Source organism: Nyctibius grandis, chromosome Z, assembly GCF_013368605.1.
Source record: "Nyctibius grandis isolate bNycGra1 chromosome Z, bNycGra1.pri, whole genome shotgun sequence".
NCBI lineage: Eukaryota > Metazoa > Chordata > Aves > Nyctibiiformes > Nyctibiidae > Nyctibius > Nyctibius grandis.
In genome coordinates this window covers 97753906-97779249 of record NC_090695.1, presented here as the reverse complement: position 1 = coordinate 97779249, position 25344 = coordinate 97753906, and positions in this window count along the sequence as shown.

The following is a 25344-nucleotide window of genomic DNA, read 5'->3' as shown; positions in this document are numbered from 1 at the left end:
ACAGACTGCAGCATGATTATTTTTTTTAAATTCAAAAATCAGAGTGATGAAGAAGGGGAATAGGGGCTATTGGGGAGCGAGGGCTGCCCCCGTGTCAAGGGGGAGGGAAGATTTACACGTGCTGCTGGTGCTGTGCTGGGAGGCTCCGCCAGCAAGGACCAGCGAGGCGAAACGCGGAGGTTTGCTGCTGTCCTGGCACGAACCCGAGCAGCAGCCAGCTCTCCGTGAGTCACCCTCCGGTGCTGGGCTCCTCCAGCCCGGCCTTCCTGGAGCCCCCCCGTCCCCATCCCCTCCCGCAGCACCAGTGGTCCCTGTCCCAGCCCCGCAGGGATGGGCAGGAGCAGACTGTGCTGGGCAGAAGCCACCTGGTAACGGGCACGTGGAGCCCTGTGCAGCAAGGGGGGTAAATGCGGCTGCAGCCTCTCCAAAGCTGCCAGGAAAAGGAAAACCTTCCTCAAGCTCTTTTTGGAGAGACCTCAAACAGTATCTGAGAAAAGAAACTACTTTGCCTCACAAATGCCAACAAAAAGCCTTTCCTGTCATCTTCTCTGCTCTGGATTAAACACCTAATCTGGGTAACCTTTTCTCATCCATCATGTTTCCCAGGTACCCGGCTCCATCTCCCTGCTCTCCTCTTGGTGTTGGTCAGCACCTTTTGTGGAAGGGAGAGGTTCCTTCAAGTGTCCTGCACCAGTGCCTCCAAAGCCACCCCGCTGGAGCTGCTGCATCCATTTACTCGGTCCCACAAACCACCTGGACTCCAGAAGCAAATATTCTGCATTAATGCATTTGTGTCCCGGTGAGTAGAGGCACCACATGGGTGACGTGGGTGCCTTCGAAGGATTTGGGTCTATCTGCCTCCTTGTGTCTCCTGAGCACCCTGTGCACGCTTCAGAGAGTTTCTTTCCTTCCTTTATCATCTGGCAAACATTTATAGTTAGAACACAATTAGTAAATAATATCTATTAGCCCTGCTGAGCCACAGGAGCTGCTTTACATCAAGTATGTCCTTGCAACAAGAACCAAACGCAAACAAAAGTGCAAACGCCAAAGCACTTAGAGCAGAGGGACGGTGCCTTGGAGATGGGGGGTTGATTCCTGGCTCCGCTGCCGACGGCAGGGGGTTTTGGGAAAGCTCCCCTCCACCCTCCTGGGGACGCCACGTCTCTTCTCCCATTCTTCATCGCCTATTTTTAGACTTAAGTTCTTCAGGGCAAAAAAATGTACAATCAGAGTGCAACTGGGCAGAGTGCTGGTTTCACAGAGGGGTGTGCAGCCACCACCGAGAGCTTCCTTGCATGGATATAAAAATAGTTTATAGATGTAACTCAATAGAAAGAGTGTTTAGGGCTCTGAAAATTATCTTAGCTGGTCAAAAACTGTCCAAAACCAGTCTATATGAGGTATTTTTATATTTACTCTGAAACTTACGACAGAAGAAAAGTGTTATGGTAACCAGCACCCAGCATCAGAGCTGGTGTCTCCAGATTAAACAGGTTTTCTGTCTCTTAAAACGACAGCCTCCTTTTTTGAAATAAAAATCACATTCAAGGAAGAAGGATATTTCTGTTTACACAGTTGATTTATAAAGCTTGGCTTTTGTCCATGCAGGGAGCAAGGGAAAAAAAATCAGTTCTGCACAGTGCTGGAGGCTTGTAGCAAATAAATAAGAAACTTTGTGTGCGATAGAGCAGTGAGTTCAGGGTGTGTGGTGAGCCCGGAGAGAGCCAGGGCAGTTATTGCAGTGAATGCAATAAGGAATTAAACAAATCTCAGCTAGAAAATGGACACACCTACGGTAAATTTAAGGGACATAAACAATCATCTGGCAAAGCCATGGTTGTCATTGCAGCCCTGGAGTGCTAAAATTGGTCTGGTCTACAGGGAAGTGAATGTTTCTTTCTAATTAGTTAATTGATGAAGTTTTTAGGAGGGTGCTGGCTTGGTGCTGCAGGAAGAGGAGCTCTGCCTGTTTGTGAGCGTGTGCTCGAGGATGAGGATTTATGGCTGGGAAGGGACACCCAGAGGCACCCACGTGCACAAGCTGTGGCTCCAGGTGGCCAATTTTAGTGACCCTGTGCTGAACTGCAGCGTGCCAGGATGCTGGGGCCGCCGTGCTCTGCAAGCGCACGTCCCTGTGTGGCCAGCCTCTTCTCCCAGGCAACCAGCGATAGGACAAGAGGACACAGCCTCAAGCTTCGCCAGGGGAGGTTCAGGTTGGACATTAGGAAGAATTTCTTCTCAGCAAGGGTCATTAGCCATTGGAAGGGGCTGCCCAGGGAGGTGGTAGAGTCACCATCTCTGGAGGGGTTTAAGAAAAGACTGGCCATGGCACTTAGTGCCCTGGTCTAGTTGCCATGGTGGTGTCAGGGCAATGGTTGGACTCGATGATCCCAGAGGGCTCTTCCAACCTGATTGATTCTGTGATTCTGTGCTTCTGTGAAGTGGCTCAGCCAGTGTCCGCAGGCACGCTCAGCCTCTCTCCTTCTCTTAAGTCAAGGCATATCTTTCATTTTTTTCAGCTTCCAAACACACTGTATATAATAGCTGAAGTTATTTGAGTTGTAACCAGCTCTTTAAACAAAAAGGCATGTTTTATATGGATTTTTCCACCGCGCTGAACTCGGTGAGAGTGCTGGGTGTTTGCTCTCCCCTCCTTCTGGAGGCCGGGGCTCTGCCATGACAGCATCTGCACCACGTGGCAGAGACACGCAGAGATGATTCCTATGGAAACATCAAGTATTAAACTCAGTTTCTTCCTGGCTTTCTGCTGGGGTGTCATTTTGGATCACACCAGCCCCTGGCATTCCCAGACCTCTGTGGTGTTTAGCTGAGAGCCCAGACGATGCGCGGGGAGCCGGGAGGGTGTGTGCAGAGATATGATTAATGCAGCGGCTGGGCTAAACTCCAAAAACAAATGGAAAAAGTGAAGAGCAGCTCTCTGTGCTCTGCCGTGTCAGCCAGGCAGCCCAGGAGGAGTTTTTCAAAGCCTCTAATATAGTCATCCCCAACCGATAATATAATTTAATGCAATAAAATGTAAATGTATACGTGCATGTGTGAGCGTGCGGTGCTTTCAAGCGGGCAGTTGCACAAAGCCAAAAATAATTACGAGCTAACTGGAATTTAAACAGCAGCGTGTGAAAGATAATGGAGAACTGCTTAAGAATAATTTACTAAATAGCGTGAAAGCTATGATTTCACGACAGAGTGAGAAAACGTTTATGTCTGAAGCCTGGTTCTGAGGGGAACTGAAAGCTTTCTGGATGAGAAGAAATGCTGTGGATGATAGGGAAGGAGGAGAAGTGGGTGGCTTTCTCCAGGCTGCCGGAGCCTTCCAGGGCTGCTCACGCTGAGCAATATTTGCAAAGGGGAAATGAGACAACCTGGATAAATACAGGTTAATCAGCCTTACGGTGAACCTGTCACAGTAACAGAATTGCTGATGATCTCTAATGAAGAGTTGATGGAGGGTAACGCGACCAATGCCAATCAGCCAGGATTGGTGGGAAACAGATCTCGTAGACCTAATTTCTGTTATATATTACAAGTTTATTTGATGCAGGTACGTGGACTTCAGCAAAACACTCGTCAAAATCCTTTAATTAAAAAATGAAAGTGATACTAATTCAGGCTGGCACGGAGAGATGGGCGAGCAGGTTTGCAGCAGCATGTTGGGGAGGGATGACCCCTCCGGCTGTCAGGGCTAAGGGGCACGATGCCACGAGGCCTGAGCACGATGGACCGGGTCAGCTTTGCCAGGAACCTGCTGAATAACCAAGCAGCACTCTTAAAATTGGGTACAACTGCACTAAGCTGCAACATTGATTCATCATTGAACCTCATCTACAAGCTGTCAAGCTTTAGACGTTTAAGGCCTTGTTCTGAAATCTAAATGTGGAAATCCTGAAAGATTTGAATCTTGGTTTTGAGTTAAGCCTTTGTGAAATGGAAATGGGAGTTCACAGTGGTCATAAATAGCATATCCATCTCCCCTTGTATCCACCTTCCCTTTGCATAAAAAGCAGCTGTGTTTTTCTGAATAACCTCTTAGGCAGGACTTAGAGCACGAATTCACTTTAAACCCTGGGTTTAGTGTGATTAGCACCAGCTAATCTTACAGGGCTTTAGGTGTGTGCTGAGAATGAGATCCAAGCCCTTCGTGTGCATCACCATTGGGGAGAGCAGCACAGCTTTGTAGCCATTCTCATGGCTTCTGTCTGGTGGTGGGAAGAGTGTTTGCTCAGGTCTGTGGCACACTGTGGAATGTTCACATCATGTACCATAAAAGGTGGTTTGACTTATTTTGTGTATTTTCTCAAAAACCCCATTACTTAGAGTACCATTAGGCAATGAGCACTGTTCCTGCCTGTAGACTCACTTAAAAATCCAATCTGGTGACAAACCCAAACCAAAATAGCCAAACCCAGGAAGAAATCCTTGGCACAGCACAGTGTTCGGTGGTCAGATGGGTTTATCACACCAACTGTATTTGTACAGAAACCAAAATGAGCTGAGAAGGAAAATATTTCTCTTTGTTGTTTTGTTTCCAGGACAAAAAAGCATTTTGATTTTTCAATTTTGTTTCCTTTCCAGCGTTTAGATTACTTGTAATTATATGGTGCCAAGCAACTAGATGATGCTCTACCTTTTTGTAAATGACTTGGAAGTTTTCTTTAATCCCTTGGTAGGGTTCACCCGGTATGTCATTCATCACGCCGCTGCTCTGCATTCCAGCAACTAGGCTCATTTAATTTGCTAGGCTGAATGAAATAGCTTTACCATGCCTGCTTATACAGAAGTAATGATGGGTAGAACCCCGTAGCACATAATAATTGCTGTTTTCCACAGAGAGATGCATGTATGTTCTCAGAATAATCTTTAAAAAGTTAAAACTCATGAGCGTGAGACAGGCTGTGGACAACAGAGTAAAAATGATGGAGGATGTTTTTTCTTCCCAGATTTTTTTTTTTAATGTCTAGTTTTCAGCTTTGAAATGGTATTTGCTGGTTGAATCGCGGGGCGGTGGGACACCACGCTCTGCAAGAGCAGCTGCAGGTCCTGTGTCTCCCATCTACACCCCCAGGAACTGTTTCAGCATGTTCTAGGTTTGAGCCCCTAACACGCTCATCCCCCCAGAAAAATGTCAGTCTGAAACGCAGCTTTCGCCTAAGACCTTTTTGTCGGAAAAGGGAACTCAAAATAGATTGCAGTAATTTCTCACAGGGGAGATAAACATGAGGGATGGGTCCAGACAAGCCCTTTTCTCTGAGGATGTGTTGCCCAGCGGGCTCAGCCCAACCCCACCAACTCTGGCAGCGCGTTGACACCTGTCAGTCACCCCAGCCCGGTCAATACGCTGACATTTCAGGTTGTCCTCGCAGACCTTTCCCCAGCACAGAGGAGCTCAAGCTGCCTTTGCCCGGAAGGTTTTGCACCACAGCCCACCTCTCCCTCCCCTGCGCTCCCCGGGCTGAGCCGAGCTCCGGCAGCATCTCTGCTCTTGGCTGGCTCACGGCTCCTCTTGTAATCTCCCATTAAACACTCCCCGGCTATCGCTGCTCGGGCTTCACACTTATTTCCTGCGCCGTGGCAGAGAGGGCTGAAGCTATCGGTGAATTCTGATTCCCTGGTGGCAGCTGCAGAAGTAATGTGGAAGAGGTGGCTGTGATATCAATCAGCTAAAGCTGTCCCCTCCGTTCCTCTGAGAATTATTCTTCATTTCTTAAATTGAGGCTATTTTATGAAGTCATAGATTTTTTGCTCTGAACATATAAAGAATATTCAGCCTGAGAGTTTTCCAAGAGCAAGGACCTGTGATTTAATAGTGGGAGGAAAAATCACTCATCTGTGTGAGGGAATCAGAGATGAGGCAGTTGATAATTAAATAAAAAATTACAGAATGTGCTTCATAAATAGATTCAATGATAAAACTTTTGCTGTCCTCATGTTACTCCTGAATTGCCACAAACCCCAAGAGGAAAGTCTGTGCTTTTAAGAACTTGCAATTGAAGGAAACAGAGAAAGAAAAATCTTCAGGCAAGTCAAGGGCAGAGATGGGCACAGCAAGCTCAGGACAGCCTGGGCAGAGCGTGAGATGTCCCCTGCATGAACTGTGCTCAGATACAAGACTGAGAGATGTGTGTGCTCCTGGCTCACACCAAATGCAGAGCAAAATACACAGACTTGAATCTCTCCCCCTGGCATTTACTTCAATGCTTTCAGCCTTTCTTACCTGCCAAGGTATGAGCACTTACATGGACAACTCACGCAGCTCCACTGCCACCTCATTCATTGAACCATGAACACCTCAGACAGGAATCCATGTGTCCGTGGCAGCAGGGAGTGGTGCTTTCAGTTGGTCTGGTGTAGTTTTGGAGACTATTTTTTTTCACGTTGATTTAGGTCTCATTTTTAAGCAAATGCAACATTATCAGTAGTGTAAGACCTGATGAGAAGAGGTCTCTGGCCATTCAGCTGGAGCAGTCTGCTCGGGTGGACCCAGTACCAGGAACAACCACACAGACCTTTTTTCCATGCTGGCTGCCAGACTGAGCATCTCAGCTCAGTGCCCTGTACCTGCAGCTAAGTGGCCAAAAGCATCATTTTTCTTCTTGTGTCTGGAGAAAAAGAGGAAGGGCAGCATGTAACATTGATCTGCGGGAGCGCTTGACATTGACATATACCATGAGTATTTTTAGCATCCAAGCGCACTTTTTCTTGGCCACGTCATGACACCTGAGACCACCCCTACAACATCAGTATAAGGGTAATCATTTTATGACGGGAGAGCGAAGGCACAGAAAGGTTAAATGATTTCTCTCCGTCTGTGCAGTAGGACAGCAGCAGACCTGGGAATAAATCTCAGGATCTCCCTGCACCTCCCCATTGCAGCCTCGGAGGCTGTCAGTGGAGCAGCAATGGGTCAAGGGCCAGCTGCCACTTCTGTTGCTCTTTAGAAGGTCTAATGGAGACACCTTTGCAAGGAAGGCAGGCAATGCATCAGCTCCGTGACGGTGGCATTCCCAGTGCCCGCCCCATCTTGGCCAACGCGATGCCCATCCATCATCAACTGCATTTCAGCACTACACTTCCAAAAGAGGTTGTAGTACAATAACTTCTAGGCACAGTAGCAGCAATTTCAGAGCAGTCATAGGTAAGAGGTGACAGAGAGCACCAGGAACAGCCCCACAGGGCCGGTAACTGCTACAGAGAGGTCTAAGCAACTTGTAAAATCAGTCAGGTTTTTGGCAGAGAAGGGCACTGAGCTGCAGTTTTCCGTTCACACTGGCCTCTGAGGGAGGTTATTAATAGCTAGAGAACTGATAAGAAGCAAAGAGTTTTATTTGGACATCTTGCTACTGAGAATTTGGCCTTTGATGGGAATCCGGTCCTGTGAAATGTTTTTGGCAGTGGCAATGACCCCCGTTCAGGATCTCTCAGGTTAATGACTTCCAGGCTGGTTTATATGGGGTCAATGTGGCAATTGGGGGTTGATTTGGTTTTCTTTTTGGTAATAGCATAAGGGCAAAGCTGCTGGCAATGCTTACCAACATTATTGCAGCTGAAGGCCTCCTATAGACTGCCCATGCATTTTAAAATCCTATTCTTCCACAATCACCATGGATCAAATGAACGGTTGTGGCAAGATGCTTCTGTGCTGAGCCTACCTCTTCCTTCATTAAATAAAAACCACGTCTCTGCTTTGACATTTCACTGTTGGCCACGGATCAAATGCATAGGATGAAGACAAAGCTGTCCATTTGCGTGGCCAGGAAGCAAAGCCTACAGCTGATCTTAGTGATGCTCGTCATTAGGCTGGGTTCCTGTCTCAGGGTGGCAAGGGCTGATACAGAAACACATAGAGGAGAAAGTATCTGCCAAGATCTGCCAAGGGCATAATGTGGAGCACAGACTGAGCCAGAGCAGAGCTGCCCGACCATGAACAGCAGTTGCCAACAGACAGATGTTTGTCTGGTCTTAAATTACATTGCCTGCACGCCTGGAAAATATATTGTCTTATAAATAGCCGTGCTGCAGTCCTCCATGGCTTTGCATATTCAGGTCCCGCTGTAAGGCACACGGGTGCTAGTCAAAAGTAGCTGGAAATGGGCTGTGGGTAGGAAGTCTCTGGGGGGGTCTGGCAGTGGGGTGTCTTGAGCTTCTTCATGGGAAGTTTTTGGTGAGGGGGGGAGTTTCTGTTCTGCACTGCACAGGAGAAACCCTGGGAAAGCACCGTGTTTCTGTCTGGAAAAAAAGTTTTTAAGGCTTTTGACATAGAAGTGTTTCAGTGAGAGCCCGAATTCTCCATGAAAAGCAGACATTTACCATGAATATACAGAAGATCCAGGCTGTAAAGCAGCATTTCTCCCACTCCAGCACTGCCTTCATTTCCTGGGCAGGATCTCAGTGATCTCCGGCTGAGTAACAGCCCCAAAGAGATGCCAAGGATTGAGTGCTCGTTGCGGATTAAAGCCCAAACAGAGCCAGCTTCCCAGCCCTGAGGGGTGCTGCCAGGGGGATGTCCCCTGGGACAGGGTGTGGATGATCCTGTCGTTGCTGCATCTCCTCAGGTCCCACTTGATTCATGAAGCAGGGCTCACGACTTTCAGGGTTAGCCTCTATCTACTTGTAGTGTCAAACCACAAAACTTCATCTCCTGCTTTTTTCGGCGGCAGACGATGGAGCTGTCCTGATGCACCTGACTTGCACAAATGCCTGGACTAACCTGAAACATTCTGCATTTCAATTTGATGTGATGAAAAGCTACAATTAGCTCTAATTAAGGCAGCCTCATTGCCTCGCCGAGAGCAGAGCTGCTGTCAGTTCCATTTTCTTACCTTTCCACAACACCGACACGCTGCAATTCAGCAGATTAATACTCCCAGTATGAAGTACTCCCCACGTAACACTGATGAATGGGCGCTGAGGATTTATTACTAATACGCTGAGGAGGGGCCCTGAGACACCCCCAGCACCCGGCTCCCTTGGATAAAGGGTGTATTTATTCAGGGTAAAAAGTCAGAGCACAGAGAGTGCAGACGTGGGATGTGCCCGGGGTGACACAGTGCCCTGGCAGGGCTGGGATAAATCCACCTTCCTCTGATGTATGGACCCGTTAGAGCACAGAGCCAGCTGCCTCCAGACATTGCAAACTGAGTGTCATTCGCTGCTGTATGTCTTGAAGAGTCCCAGTGACATTTTTGAGCCGCATCTCAGAAAACCACTAATAAAAGGATAAAACCCAGAAGTTATTATAAAGCATATCTCATAAATTTTTGTCTCAGTCAATGAGCATCATTTGGCTTCCTGGAAAGAGATTTAAGGCCCCTTTCACATCCTTTCTTTCGCTGATCTCTTTGCAAACTATTTGATGTGCAGATAAGGTGTGTAACCTGCACCTCTGCCTTAGGGTGAGCGAGCATTTCTCTCCTCCTCCGTCGTGCAATAACAGCCGGGGCTGCTCTGCTCCGTGTTCGGTGCAGTCGGGAGCCAAGTGAATCATCCTCCTCGGTGATGCACTGTATTCAATGAGCGGGGATGCTTTATTCTTGCAATTAAATGTAATTTCTCTGTTGCCCTAGAGAATACAGAACTTTACCTCATTAGTGCAGCCAGGCTTTTACTGAGGCCAGGAGGGGTTTTTATTATAGCTGTGTTCCACAGGATACTGAGTCGAGACTTGTGCCATTTTGGGTCATGTTATTAACTGAAAAAAATCTCCTTTACAACGGATGGATTCCCATCAGCAGATATCTTTAATCTTTTCTGAAATCAATCACCTTCAGGGATTAATACAGCTCTTGTTATGAGAGTGTCAAAGCCTCTGAGAACCGTGCAGGATCCCTCTGCACACTCTTGGGCTTGGCCAGGAGCTGGATTCCCCCACGCAGGAACTTCTACCCCATTTTGCTTCTTGTTTTGAAGGAGAAAGGAATTAAACATAAAGAAATGTTGTGATTCAAATGCAATGCTTTATGTGAATTTCAAATTTAATAAAATGATAGAATAACAGACTCATAGAATCATGGGTGTGGGGTGGAAGGGACCTTTAAAGATCATCTAATCCAACCCCTCTGCAGTGAGCAGGGACATCTTCAACTAGATCAGGTTGCTCAGAGCCCTGTCCTGCGTGACCTTGAATGCTTCCAGGAATAAATATCAGTGCATAGAAGGAAACCATTTCATTTCGATAAGAAATGCACTCATTCCCTCCTGGGAGGGTCAGGAGAGGGCATTTTGACCTGGAGTGGCTTTCTCATCTCCTTCACAGAGCAGTGCCAGGGCTTGGGGACAGGGTCCCAGGTGCTGGGCAGCGCAAGGAGCTCAGTGGTGCCCGAGGCATTCAGCTCCATACAGGTAAAACATCCACCTCCCATCTGCAGAGAGGTGTGGACAGCAGAGGGATAACTATCTGAGACCCAACAACTGCACGTCGTTGTGGTTAACGGCTTATTGATGGGATTACAGCTTTTCTTTCCATCATTAAGGTGCGAGATCTGGGTTTAGATTTTTACTGATCTGTTTGTTCGTAACTGTTCAATAGATCTTTTCTGCAAACATGCTGCAGTCTCTGGGTTGCTCACAAGCATGTTTGCTCAATGTATTCCTGTTCACTTAATGAATTCCAGCTGTTCATTAGTATACCTATCATAAGATATTACTTCTGTGTTCCTGAATGGATGCAATAAATAGATACATTAAATAAAAAGTAAATTAAACTAAAGATGAAAGGCAGGGGGAAGTTTCATCAACATTTTCAGGAAGAAGAAGTGAAAAACACGTGGACTTTACACTGGAGAGGCCAATCGTTCCCCTGTGGAGGCAGAGCAGCGGCAAGGCAGTAGCAGATGTATAATGCAACCACCATGGTCCAAAGCCATAACCCTGAGTCACGGTGAGTCAAGAACATTGCAAAGCGACAAAGGTTCAGTGGTCACACCTCTTGTAAAAGCTAAACCTGCTCTCTGTGGCCTGTTTCACCCTGCACTGTCATCCTCACCATATACAATCGCAGTGTAAAGCTTGTATCTCAAGCAGAGCAGAATGGAAAGCAGGTTTCCTATTTCCTCAAGGAGCTTTTAGGATTTCCAAGTGGTTTTTCCAGCCTGAACCTGAGAGAGGATGGTAAATCACAATTTTTTTTGTGAACTGGAATCAATGAACTTTCTAATTTTGGCTTGGTTGACAAGCTGTATTGATTTTAATTTTATTTTTGTTTCCCTAGAAAATTAATTCTATTTTACAATGGAAACGAATTCACTTAGGAAAAAAAAAATGACCCCATGTGCCTCCTTTCCCAGGCCCCATTCAGGCTGCTTTGTCATGTCAGTCACATTTTCTCCCTTGGGAATTTCTCAAAAAGGGATATTTGTGGACACAGATTCTGAATCCTACTGTGCAATCTGTGTTGGCAAATTTAATTTTGTAATAAATAATTTTTTTAAATTAAATAAATCTATTCAAATTCCAAAAGATACCTGGTAGATGTGGGATTCATCCCACCTCAGTGGAGCCACACATACCCCAGCCACCCATGTCCCAGTCGGGATAACTGGGGCTGCAGACTGGGGAGTATTTCAGCAGGAGCTGTCGCATCTTGGCACTCTTCCACAAATGTGTTTGGAATATATTTTCAGTTCCTCGGTGCACCTTGTAATTGAATCAGATAAACACGTGGAAGGTACAGCGATATTCAGGCGACGCCAAGTTGTATGATTACAGCAAATCTTTCAGCTCCTCTGAGCTCACTGACAGTGACTTATTTCTGTATTTGTAACTGCTGCTGTTTATGATGGAGGAGTTCACAGGGCAATAAACAGGATAAAAAGCCAGGCTGAAGAATTTGATTACTGTAAAATCTATTTATTTCAAGTATACCAGTTATTTCTCTTATGGGACATTTTAGAAATAATTCTGTGTCTTGAAGTAGTTTAAAGAAGATTAATTTTCCAAGGAAAAAAGCCTTTCTCAAATCCATTTTATCTGCTTCTCGGACAAAGTGTGAAATTAGGAGCTTATCCTTAAATCACCGAAATCAAAGGCAGATCTTTCCCTTGACTTCAGAGGGTTATAAATCAAATTGGATGTGAATAGCTGAGCAGTACCGTTGTAATGGATAGCTGGTGCACGGAGGAGTGATGGCGCTGGAGATGTGCAGTGCTGATAAACCTGTGGGTGTCATCCGACAAAAGGCAGGGTTTCGCTGGGCTGGTGGTGGAGATGCCACCTCAGAGCCTCAGGCTTCACCCAAGACGTTTCTGGATTAAGATTATTTTTCCAAGCTTTGTCTCTTGTTATGTTTTCTGCCTAGCTAAATTACCAGAAACCTTGAAAAGTGGGGTGAAAGGGGACAAAATTGACAAAGGCACTTTTTTTACTGTGAAAAAGGAAAATAGGAGGGCAAACCCCATATTCTGGGAGGTGACAACAGCATCTTCCAATGCTCCACCAACACTCAAAAGACATCAGTTGTCCCCACCCATAGAAAAATTCGAGAAATGAGTTTTCAGGCTTTCTTCCAGTCTCCAGCTGGTTACAGGAGGCTGATGCTGAGACCGCTCAGGACGTGCTCCTGCAGGCAGGTACCCCATGGGATCTGCCCAGGGTTACTGTGCAGCCCGTACCTGAGCCGGCTGCTCACCACGTCTAGTCCCAGAGAGGGCTGGGAGATGCTGAATTTATGCACCAGGCAAAAAGCTCTTGGGCTTTTCCATCCTGTTTCTGCATCAGGACCCTTGCTGAGGACCCTTCTCAGGGGTTTCCCACAGATCTCAGGACTGTGCTCCTGTGTCTGCTGCCAGGGAGTAATATTGGCTGTGTCTGAGGGGTTTGAACCCAAAATCACTGATAGCGCAGCAGTAAGGTTGATCTGTTGGGATCCTATAGCTCACAGGGGTTTCTGATGCTTCCCAACCAAAATGTTTGCTTTTCAGTTACATCCTTCCTTTCCAAATACAAAACTCTTGCTAGTTAATGTTGAAATTATGAGGCTTTTTTTTTTGTCTGAATTCCCAGCATTAGCCCTGAAAAGAGTTGATGTTTTATCATGTTAAAACAGAAACCCTCATTACCGCACATGGACTAAAATCTCCCTGGATTTTTTTATTCTCTTTGATTCTCTGCTCTATTGTTCTTTATATTAGGCTGACCCTTTTGCTCAGTCTATTCAGTGTACTTGTTTTTCAGCAGCTGCCTGGAAATCTTCACAAAGAAACCACAAAAAAAAAACCCTCAATGCGTCAAAGAACACTTTCACTGACTATTTGAGAAAGAAATTAGAAGTAAAATTATCAAGAGGTGGCATTTAATAAAACATAAAAACGATCTTCCTGCTAAATGGTTCTAAGTTACATTTTAGAAAGTGACAAACATGGTGGCCTTTGCTCTAATAATTTATCCAAGGGAATGGATTATTTTGTATACATATTCAGATCGCTGCTGTTGCTGCTGCAGCAGAGTTAATTCTTGCTGCCTGTCAAGGAAAAAGGCTACAGTTACTTTCCTACTGCTGCAAGTGTCCTGTTCTGTATGTGTAAGGCATGGTCCTACAAGCAGGTCAGAAGAATTATTATTGCCTGGAAGGGCTCTTGGGGCTAGGTCCTTGGCAATGCTGGTGTTTCAGATCCTCTCACAAATCTAAGGGGCTGGTAAAAATATTTCCCTGGGGCAGCAGCAATGCACGGTGCTGATTCTGCCACCCCAATTCCTTTGGGTTTTCCCACATTGTAGCTGCTGATGTACCACGAGACCCCAGGCGTAGACACAGGCAGCTCTGTCTGTGTTTGGGGTCCCTGTAGAGTGTGAGGCTCCTGTTGTATCTCACCTTCAAAATTAGCCTACTCCTACTGTGCAACAGACTTGCTCAAACGCCTGACATTTACTCACCCAAAATGCAGGGCCAGCCACACCACCCTACGCGTTCCCCGCGGTGGTGAGCACCCGTGGGTTTCACTGAGACGATATTGGGGTGGCCTCAGGAAAGGGTCAGGGATCAGATGGATAAGCCTCCAAGCACCCACTTCAGACTTAAGCCAACTAGTAACATAGTAATTAAAAGAAACTTGGTTAAATACTTTCCCCCTGGGTGCCTGCTTTTGCTCTGTTTGGAAACCAGAGGCTGGATGAAGGGCTCGAGCACCACTCTGATGCATGGGAAAGGGTTCCTGCAAAGGGTTCGTGCTCTAAATGAAGGGAAAGCAGAAAGGGAAAGCAATCAGATGGCAAGATTTGCCTGTGGCTCCAAAACTGGTGATTAGCAGAAGTAGGAGAGCCCCGGTCCCTTAACCCCCATCCCAGAGCTGCTCACCCCTGCGGTTGTGCAGGGGTTTCCAGGGCATGGCCAATTTGTCATTACTTTTCCAGTTTGACTTTTTTACTATGCCAGCTCAAAGCTTCTCTCTCTTGCTGATCAAGTCTAAAATAATTATTATAATCTGAAAAATTGTGTCTGTCTTCCTGGGAATTAAATATTTAAACTCGCAGACAAATGGGCCTTGCTTATTTCTGTTAAAGGTTCGTGCTCTCAAATGTCACCGTAAGTTAAATGTGCCTTGAAAAATAATCTCATTTCTGGTTACTTTACTTTTCATTCCATTTTACCTCCGTATAAATTACCCACACTAATTCAATCAGAGGGTTTGACACCGCAGCTCCCTGGGTGGAGAGCTGGGAAAACAACTGTCACCTCTGATAGGGAAAGGATGAAAATGGTTTGGAGAGAAAAGCCAGAGGGGGTGAGCACCCCACTTTGGGTCACACACTGACCCCGCGGTGCTTCTCAGGCTTCCTCACGTCACTGCTATTTTGTTATGAGCATCTTCTCGGCCTGGGAGTTAACCCCTCGCCCCCGATGGACTTGCAGAAATGTCAGCACATTACAGTGTTCCAGAAGACCGGATAGTTAGGGATGTGCTCTTTGGGTTTCGCTTTTATAATTTAATGAGGAAAATTGAAGGTCACATGTTGTAAAGGCAGTTAGGCTGTGCCCACGGCAGCAGCTCTGCGGGTTTTCACAGTTGTGTGATGGTGAGGGCTGGCTGAAAGCTGCCAAGCCCCAGCCGTGAGCTTGCTAACCGGCAGCTCAGGGCTGGGAGAGACCTCCCAATGAGAAAGTCACGGCAGTCACTGTCACAAGCGGTGACTTCATGGCCCTGAAGGGGCTAAAGTGGTGCTGGTACAGCCTGAAAACCTGTGTGAGATTTGACTTCTGAATCATCTCATAAAGCACGGTTGGAAAGTCTCTAGTGCAGTGAAAATTGGCATGTGAATAGAATAGAAGAGAACAGAACAGAATCACAGAATCACAGAATCACAGAACAAAATAGAATAGAAATTTCAGTTGGAAGAGACCTACAACGACCATCTAGTTCAACTGCCTGACCACTTCAGGGCTGACCAAAAGTTAAAGCATGTTATTAAGGGCATTGTCCAAATGCCTCTTGAACATTGACAGGTTTGGGGCATCAACTACCTCTCTGGGAAGACTCTTCCACTGTTTGAACACCCTTTTTTTTTTGTTTGAAATGCATCCTACTGTCAAGTCTAAAACATAGACTCTGATACTCTGAACAAAGCTGTCTTGAAGCAGAAAGTGTGCTGCTGTGGCCCGCCATGTACCTTTAGTGTATCTCAGTGTACAAAGTCTCGTTACCAACAGTGTCTGTTGGATCTGGCTATTTATTTCTTTTACAGGAGGAAGGATGCTGACACTCAGCCGTGTCTCCTGGAAGCTCCCATGGTGGGATTTGGTGAGGCAGGATTTGCCCCATCAGTCTCTGGCACTGCCACCTGCAAGAGGTGTCCAGGCTGGTGGCCTGTAGCACATCAGATCTCATGACTGATTTGGACATACTTTGCTGGCAAAGAGCTCACGGGAAATGTTTTCATTGTGCTGCCACACGGTGCTCGAGGTTTGCTCGTAACAGACGTGTCATTGCTTTGATGCTTCGGCTGGTGATGTGCTCTGTTTCAGCTTGAAACGCTGCAAAATGTCCAGAGAAGCTCAGTGTTTAGTGACAGATGGAATGATCTTCAACCGAAATCACTAAAAAGGCACAGGAATCATTAAGAAGAAGCATTTGCAATCCTTGCTCCAGAGTCCTGCGCAGGTTTTTCCCTCCTGGCAATGCACAGCTCAGCACCTTCAACCTGCCAGTCCTACAGCGTGGCAGCAGTGGGGAAAACTGGTCCCTCCTGTTTCCAAGAACAGGCACGATGACAAATTACCCACGGCCGCATCGCCTGCTGCCACCGCGGCGTGTGCCGAGCTCCTCGGGAGCCGCTTTCCCAGCCCGGCACGGAGCGGGGAGCCGCAGCTAATTTTAGTCTCACCTTCCCCAAGCTGCCTGGGGAAAGGGCAAAGCAGATAAAAGTTCATTTCTGTGGGATGAGAAATTGGGTTGCAGGCGACTTCCCAGCTCAGGGGACCTTGGGGAGGTGTTTTAAGCAATGACCACTGTGGGTCCCTGCACAGAAGCCACCGGCTTCTCTACCTGGCTCCTGCTCTCCAGCCGTGCAGCTCCAGGGTTTGATGCCAGAGGTAGGAGTGCTTCGAAGGAAAGTCTTCAGAGAAACCCTGTGCTCAGCAGCTGCTCGTGTGTGAACAGGAATGGAAGAGGAAAGAAGCTCCGGGGGAGGATTGTAGACAGAAAACCTTGTAAGAACCAAAACTTAAGAAAAAAAAAAACCATCCATGATTAAAAGAGATTGTGAAAGTGGTAACGCTGCACTATTTCAATGAATTCATTTGACACCCACTCATTTCGAAGTAATTTATCACAATTAAGATAGGCATTGTAACACGGCGTTGAAATCTCTGGCAAATTACATGCCATTATGCTATTCAGTGATGTTTGCAAGCCTGCTTTTTTTTTTTCCTTTTTTTAATAAAAGCACCACATTTACATAAATCATTATTTTTGAGTGCTCACAGCCAGAGCTCATATTCAGTCAGGGATGTGGGCTCCAGGGAGGGAGAAAAGCCCTTTGGCTACTGCTGGTCCTTCCTGGGGCATTAAACTGGGATGTGGGGTCAGCAGGGTGGTGGGGAGCCATCTCCCCCTTTCATCTTCACACGTAATCGCTTCAGTCTTTGCTGCTAAATGCCTCTGAGAGCCCAAGCCCCAGCCCTGAGGGCCCAATCCAGCACTGGAGGATGTGCTCTATGCAATTCCCATCAAGGGCCAGTGACTGACATCATTTGATCCACACCAGGGACATAGAAAAGCCAGAGGGAAAACAGCCTGACGCATCCCCCGGTGCTATTCCTCTGCTAATATACCCAGGAGCTTTTCTTTTTAACCAGTGATAAGAAAATCCACTTGTTCCTTGAATGAAATGATATTCTGGGGCGCTGAGATGGGGAAGTTTAATAATTTCTGCTCAATCAAACAAAGCAGCAGTTCCCCGGGCAGCCAGAGTTATCTGTGAGTGAGTGATGGCAGAGAAAATTGAAAGAAGTCAGGACGTTTCATTGTGGCTTTTTCCAGAGGAAATATTTCCATCTTGAAAATTACTGAGTATTATTTTTTAAGTAGGGGAGGCTCAAAAAGGGTCAGGATCAGCAAACCAACCAAGGCATTTCAGAGCGGGTCACACAATGTATTCTGCGTGACTTGTAAAACAACACTCCCCCCACCCCCAACTTTAATTTCACTGAGGCAAACACGCTGAGAAAAAAACATCTCATATCAGCAGAGGATGACAAATGTGTTTTGATGCTTGGGGTTTTTTTTTCCCAGCACATTTTTCCATCTTCCTTTACTTATTATTAATTAAAGGCAGCAGTTTCCCACTCCATGGCCCCACCTTTCATGCCCTGATGGCTGGTGGCACGGGTAGGACTGACACTTTGCTGATTGCAGCCAAGGGAGAGATGGGGCAAATTCTCATACAATGTTTTCCCTGTCCTACCCATAAAAGTTTGGAAAATCCTTGTTGAAAAACCAAAAGTGAATGTGTCCTGGAGTCTTTTCAAGCTGTGAATTTGCTACTTTCTTTAAGTTTAAAAAGTGCCCAGGAAGGAAAAACATACCTGGACTTGCATGTTATTGCAGTTCTTGGGTTTGTTTGGTTTTTGTTTAATTTAATTCTTCCTCACCTACTAGGACTGTAAGCAATGAGAGTGGATAAACCAGGACAGCAGCATCTCAGTTGCTCCGTTTCTCTTAAGTGCTCCTCGGCTCAGCACTCAGATCGTGATGAGCTGTCAGGGAGAAAAATGTAACTCTTGTTACAGCATCATAACCAGACAAACAATTTGTAAAAAATAATCTTTTTGACAGATCATATTCCTTTTCCTGCATGAAAACAGCTTGTAGGCTTTTCATTCCCCTTCATCAATTTTTTTTTTTTCCCAAACACTGTAGATGAGTTGAGCGGATTTCAGTGCAGTGATTCAGAGATTAAATGGAGCTGTTTCAACTGGACACGTTGACAGGTGCTGGTTTCTCTGTTCCCAACCACATCGGTGCCAGGCCATTGCTAAACACGGCGCTGAGCAGACCTGAATGCAAACCTCCCCTTCCCAAACGCCATCCAGCACCGCCCAGCCCCGCACCATTGCTGTGAAGGCACCATAGGGACAGTGTCTTTAAGGAAAGGTGATATAGGAGCAGTTTTGGCCCGGGCAGACTGAACATGCTGCGTGCCATGAGCGCTCACGTTGCAGCTGGAGATGGGCACGCGGTGGTGGCCCTCCTGCATCCCTTGGGGATGGACAGAGGGACCAGAGAGCCAAGATATTACCAGGTTTGACCATGCACAGTGCACATTGTAGGTTTGTGCTTTACATGTGATGTTTTGCCCAGGGAGGCTTTGGGAGAAATTTCTTTGAGGATGACTGGAGCAAAGAGCCTCCTTCATGGTGTGTGCAGGGCTTGGGGTCGGGGCTGAGAGCATGGGGTGCATCCCCCTCGCCGGACCCAGCCCTGCAGGAAAAGCTGGCAAGGATGAAGGTGGAGAGATGCTTCTGATCCTGGTAATAAAAGATGAGTGGAGTTAAAAGGAAGAGGCTGAGGAGACAGCTCTGGCTTTGAACAGAGTAGCTGATAAGTGGTTTCAGCACATCTCCAGCTGCCTCTGGAGCAGCAGGTTAGAAAGCAGGGGGAAAGGCTTTGCACGCTGAGGGTTTGCTCATTAATAACTCAGAAATGGGCGTGTTGGTCAAGCTGGGCTCTCCCTGCTGCTGCGCAGAGCTCCAGCCCTCCAGCAAAGCCCAGGGAAAGAGCCCACGACTGGCTCTGCCGGCCACCTCTCCACAGAGCTCAGACAAGCACAGCTCGGGGTCTGTCCCCGATGCGCAGAGGAGACCCTGCTGGGGCTTGGGCAAGCACTGCCTGCGGTCAGCCGAAATCCAGGCTCATGCAAGAGATGTCTTGCTCCCAGAGAAATATTTTTAGGCCAAGCTCAGCACAGAAGTGGGAATAGGAGAGAGATTTTTATGATCTTTCGTTTACCTCTTGTCTGCACAGAAGTGTCAGCTGGGGCTGACGGTGCCCAGAGGTCCCCGAGCAGACCCAGGTGGCCTCAAACTCAGAAATATGCTCAAAAATCTTCCACCAGACACTGCAAACATAGAGCAGCGTCCTGTGGTACCTGTGTGCTGGAAGGTGTTGGATGGGCAGGTGAAGCGACAGGGCAAAGGCCACGTCTCTGCTACTGCTGGAGGAGGGCAGGGGCAGCGCCGGGTGCCCAGGGCTGGGTACCTCGGGGGAGCTGCCGCTCTCCCTGATGTAAAAAAGCTTTTATTTCAGGTAAAAGTGGAGCTGAGCATTCATCATTGTGAAAAATAATAGCTGAATCGATCATTTGCGTCAGCCTTAGGCTGCACAGTAATGAGTCGGGGTCAAACACTTAGGGAAGCATTGTGACCGTTTTAGAGTAATGCTGCTTAAACTTCTCAGAGCCACAGGAATTATTTGGTTCAAACTTAGGGCAAAACTCCAGCTCCATCTTTTTTTTCCCTTGAACTCATTTGTCAAAGAAAAATATTGTTTATCTAAAACTCACTTCCATTTGCAAGATGGCTTTTACCTTTTTGCACTTACCACGTCGGTGTACGAAAAGTGTTAGCAGTGATTTTGATTTAAAGAAATATTTCTTTTTCCTGCCAAGTGGAGTGTTTTGAACCTGGGAGACAAAGATGGTTGTGAGCACTCAGAAATCTCCCTCCCCTACGGTAAAACCCAACCCGACAGAGATGGAAAGATAGCTGGTAAGTCAGTATGGGTAACTAATGAGGATTTGAAGACAGTCTCTACAAAGATCCTGTTCTGGACAAGCCGAAGCTGACATTTATTTACATAAAACATATAATTGAACTGTCAGAAGAGAACAATTAAAAGCATCTACTGACATGGATGTCAATGGAAGCAGTACCGTGACGCTCTGCTTTCTGTGGAAGGGAAAGATGGGCTGGGGCTGGTTCTCCCTTTTCATTCCTTTCCTTAATCTCTTTTCATTGCACCAAACGTCATGATCTGCTAAATACAATGTGTGGCAGAAGAAACAGGTTTTAGCCTCAATAGACCTTCCTCCAGCAGCGTGGCCAGGGTCTCATCAGGCAGTGGTGGCTTCTTTAGGGTGTAAATGACAATTTCCCACATGTTTGCAAAGGACAGGAGGCGTCAGGAGGATGCTCCATGGGACGCCCCATCCTCTGCAGCCCCGTGGATGGCCGGGGCAGGGTTTTGCACAGTGAACTATTTGTTAACAACCATTTGCAAAGCGTTAATGCCAGAGCTGGCTCCCTCCGGGCAGGATTTCTGCAGCCCGAGGCGGAAGCCAGTGCAAGGGCAGCTCCGGCCCGACCCGGGGCTGCACACCCAGAGGAGGTTCAAGAGGTGTAAGACAAGCAGCAAGGACTGCAGGCAGGAGAGATGCACATTCCCTGTGGGATTTTAACCCAGCAGAGGTGTTTTCAGGTTTCTCCTTGATTTTTGTGGTTCACCCTCAGCTTATTCCCTCCTCTGTAGCTGGAAGATCCTCAGCTGGTCTCGCAGCAGCTGGTGAGACAAGGTCACGTAAAATAATTGCAGCCTGTACACAGTCCCTGGTCTCCAGCCTGTTTCTCTGCCGTAGAACATCCTTTTATTGTACCTGACCTTCAGGATGCAGTTGCAATTCTATGGCAATGATAACAATATTCAAGAGATGGTCCTTGTGGCATTTCTGATTGATTTTTCACACATTTCAGAAAAAAAAAAAAAAAAAGAAGCCGTTCTTACACCCAGTACCGTATTTTTCCAAACGGACACCTAATGAGACCATTAGCATGAGTGGTCTGTTTGTTTGCTCTACCACATAACTCCACACCAGAGCCCTCCTGTCATTATTCTGGTTTCCTTTACTGTCACAAGGAGATTTGCACCAGGCTGGTCATCAGAGGGCCGTAAATTGGGCCAAAAGCAGATGTTTCCCACAAAACTCAGTTCACAGAATCACCTTGGTTGGAAAGGACCTTTAAGATCAAGTCCAACCATTAACCTAACACTACCAAATCAAACCAGTAAACAATATCCTTAAACAATATCGCTAAGCACCACATCTACTCATCTTTTAAATACCTCCAGTTCACCGCAGCGTGCGATGAGCAGCGAGGAGAACACGACAGTAATGGGCGCTGGCAGCAAGCAGCGGAAAATGTATTTGTAAGAGCTTTGATTAAACTGTCAGCTGGAATTTTGGAGCAGATGCAAAGCATTTAAACACAGGCTGGTTAGTGGTGGGAGGCCTAATTCTTTTAATTTAAATGTTGGTTTAGGGGAAAAGCTATGGAATGCATTTACCTGTCGGTGCGTAGACACATCTTGTGCTGCGACACAAACTGAGAGTTAGGAGGATGTGTGTATAATAAAGGAAAGCCTAAGAGGAACTTGTAGGACTAAAGTGCATGTGCCTGGCACATGTAACAAGTCGTAGTAACCAGAATATCCCCCTATACACATGATTTTTTGAAATGAGGATGCGGTACTGAGGTTGTCATAGAAACAACTGCATTCATCACCCACAGGATGGTAAGAACAGGCTGTTGGTCCTCCTTCAGAGAGGGATGCAGCCAGGCTGTGATCCTGAGGGGCCCGTCACTCCTCCTGAGACAACAGGCAGTAGTGGGAATTTAGGGCACCTCAAAGGATGAGCTCTCATTCCCGAGCATGGTGTTTCAGCCTCGATGAAGAGGCGTGATGCCTGTTCCCTGAGCAGACTAAAAGTGTAGGAGTCCCACTGAAGCCTTTCTTCAGGAAAACTTTCTTTGAAGGAACTGGATGCAAAAAGGTTCGATGAGTTAAACTAGTTCTCATCCATTCAGTGATGAGCATGTTCCCAGAGAAGGGAGAGCGCAAAGCCTCTAGTAACAAAGGAGCTTGGAGTGAGCAGATACCATAAGGTGGTGCGTTGGAGGCAACCTTCCTTGCAGGCTTTCATAACTCCTTTGGCTAATTGTGGGCTTAAGCATCAGTTTAATAGCTTGAACAACAACAGATTAAAGTACAGTTTGCTCACAGTGTGGATTGGTCAGAGTCTGCTTGGGTACCTGGGCACATGAAATATTTTGTATATCTGTTAATTTCGTGTATATAAACTCTGAACCACTCTGTATATAAACTCTGAGGACAAATGACAATTAGCAGATAGCTATTTTCCAAACAAACTTCAAGGAATTTTCAAGATGAATACGTTTAACAAGTGCTACTTAGTTACTAAATAATATCCAGTGATGTTATTAATGGCAAGTCCAGCTCAGGTTGGTTGTTCATGGACATATTAGGCACAGCGACCTTGCGCTATTCAGCCAGTTCTCCTCATTCCTGCTCAGCTGGGATTTGTTTTTCAATGCTATGAAGACCATCCTGCCACTTTGGACATGGAAAAGGAGATCTAATATATGGAAACAAGCCTTTCAAACAACGTTGCAATGGTCCTGCAAACAACCCTTGCATGAGGAATTTTTGCATGTGCTTTAAAGGTTCTTCATTGCTGCTGTCCTCAGCCTGCCACGGACCCAGTGTGCGACCCAGCTATCAGACACGTCCTTGGAATAAAACAGGCCACTAATGAGCACTGTACGTGGCCATAAAGTTGTTACTGCGACTTTTATTACCACCAAGACTGATGTTGGGATGCAATTTACTTAGAGGGACCAGCAGAACTAAGAGACTACCCAGAAATTACTTGGAAAAATTGCTCAGGAAAAGATTTTAAAATAATTTCCACTTCTCTGCGGGTTATTTTGTAATTACTGTGAATTACCTCAAACAGAATCTTGAAGAACAATAGAAAAAACTGCCCATGTTCAGACCTCTTCTCCAAGACACAGCTGGTGTTACTGGCTGTCCTTGCAGCTCTTTACCATGTAGATTGAATTAAAGATCAATATTTCAAGCAGGTATTGTTTGTACCATGTGTCAGGGGTCCAAAAGCAGAGACAAGAGTCTTCTGAAAAATCTCACCTGGGCATCTCAGTGCTGGTGTCTGCCACTTTGGTACTAAATTTTTTAGTGACCTCTGACAAGGTACAAGGCTGAAATTATTAAACAGTTGTTCTAAGCTTCGGTCTTAGAGAAAATCAATTATTCATGATAAAAATCCTACATAAATATAATCTCCCATTTCTCTGTAACCTTCTTTGCTCCCCTTGCAGAAAGTCATCTGCTCTTAAGTAACAAATAAGGTTTTAATAGATCTTCACTCATGGTTTTTTCCTGCAGTCCCTGTACCAGGCATTATAAGGTATAATTTATCACACCATTAATTCCTTCCTCTACCTTAAGCAGACAAGAAAACTCTCAGACTTTCCAGAAATTAAACCTCCTCTTCATAACCAGAAATCTCTCAGGACAATGAACACAAAACTCCTAATGAAGTCAAACCAGTCCACACTTTTCATACAGGTGAGCAGGTGGAGCTCAGGACAATTGGAAGCTGTAGCTCATCTGTGACCCTAGCTCACACGAGAGCCAGCTAAAACATCACAACCCAATATGGGGCATAAAGTTATTTGTACTCAGCACAGTCTCAGAGAAGATGACAGCACTTCTCTTTTCCTCTCTCTAACGAGAAATTCTTGAACCAAAATAATAGTTTTGGGTCCTGGACTGCATATTCTCCTCATCCCATCTGCCATAATCAAACCCCAAATTCCACTTTTATTCCACATTTTTTCTACTTTAGTGGGTGAGTAAGGTCAGTTTGAACATGTTGCTCCTTTCTGTACTACTGAAAAGGTTTCTGTGAGTATTCCCATTAGTCTAAAGCCTGGTTCACTGCCTTATTTTTCCCTCTATTTTATGTGTACACCCAGAGATGTACATGCGACCAAACAAACAGCACTGTCTAGAGGTTGGGGCTAAATGACCAAAACTCTTTTAACACCACAGCTCTGAATATTGCAACACCCTTTAAAGCATTTTATTCTTCTGGTGCAGCTGAAGTCAGTTTTACACACAACTGTGCAGTGATGCAGCTGCATAAAAGGTGTGTGATCCACTGATGAGGCTGTCCACCGACTGAGCCTTGAAGAACAGGCTAGACTATGCTGCCAAGCAGAAAGGTGCTGAAGGTGGTTTAAGAAAGGTAGAATGAAGGAGAATGTTTTCAGTCTACAAAAATAATCTTTAGTAACCCTTTTAAGTTCTGTGCACAGAAAAGCATAGTAGAGCCACATTTATTTTTTTTAATCTACATGCCATCTCTCTCTAATAAGGATTCCACATCTGGACTATAAAAATATAATTATGAAGAGGAAATCTATTAAAAAGGCAAAACAAAACTTGAACACAAAATAGAGACTTGGGTCAAAAGCCTTCCCTGTTGCAGCTGGTTTTCAAAGGAATGGTAGTAGCTTTTAGCAGGAGGGCAAAAACCTGTAATACAGGAAACCATAATGAAATTCTGTTCTGTGTCATCTTTTCCCCTTTTTTGACACGTCACCTGTTTAACCAAGTGGCCTGCTAAGCTCATGGATGAATGACATTTGTTACATTGCTCTGCTGAAGCAGATGAATCTGATGTGCTCTCCACCATGGGTTATAGTTCAAACACATGCCTTGCTTCCAGGGAATGGCTGGAACAGATCAAGAACTCAATTTGACATCCCAGTGTTTAAGTTGAAAGTCGTGATTGCTATTTGCAAGCTGTTTAGGGTTTTTTTTCTGAAAAAAACCCTAAATTTATTGACTTGAAAGTTAAAAATCCTTGGACTTATATTCAGATTACAGAAGCAGGTGTCAAAGACTGGGAGTGCTTTTGCCAACAGTCAGATTGCCATCCTACCTGTGCAAATTTTTTTTTAACTAATAATGTTTGAGCAGCTTAAAAGTCTATCATCTGTTTCCTTGCTGACCA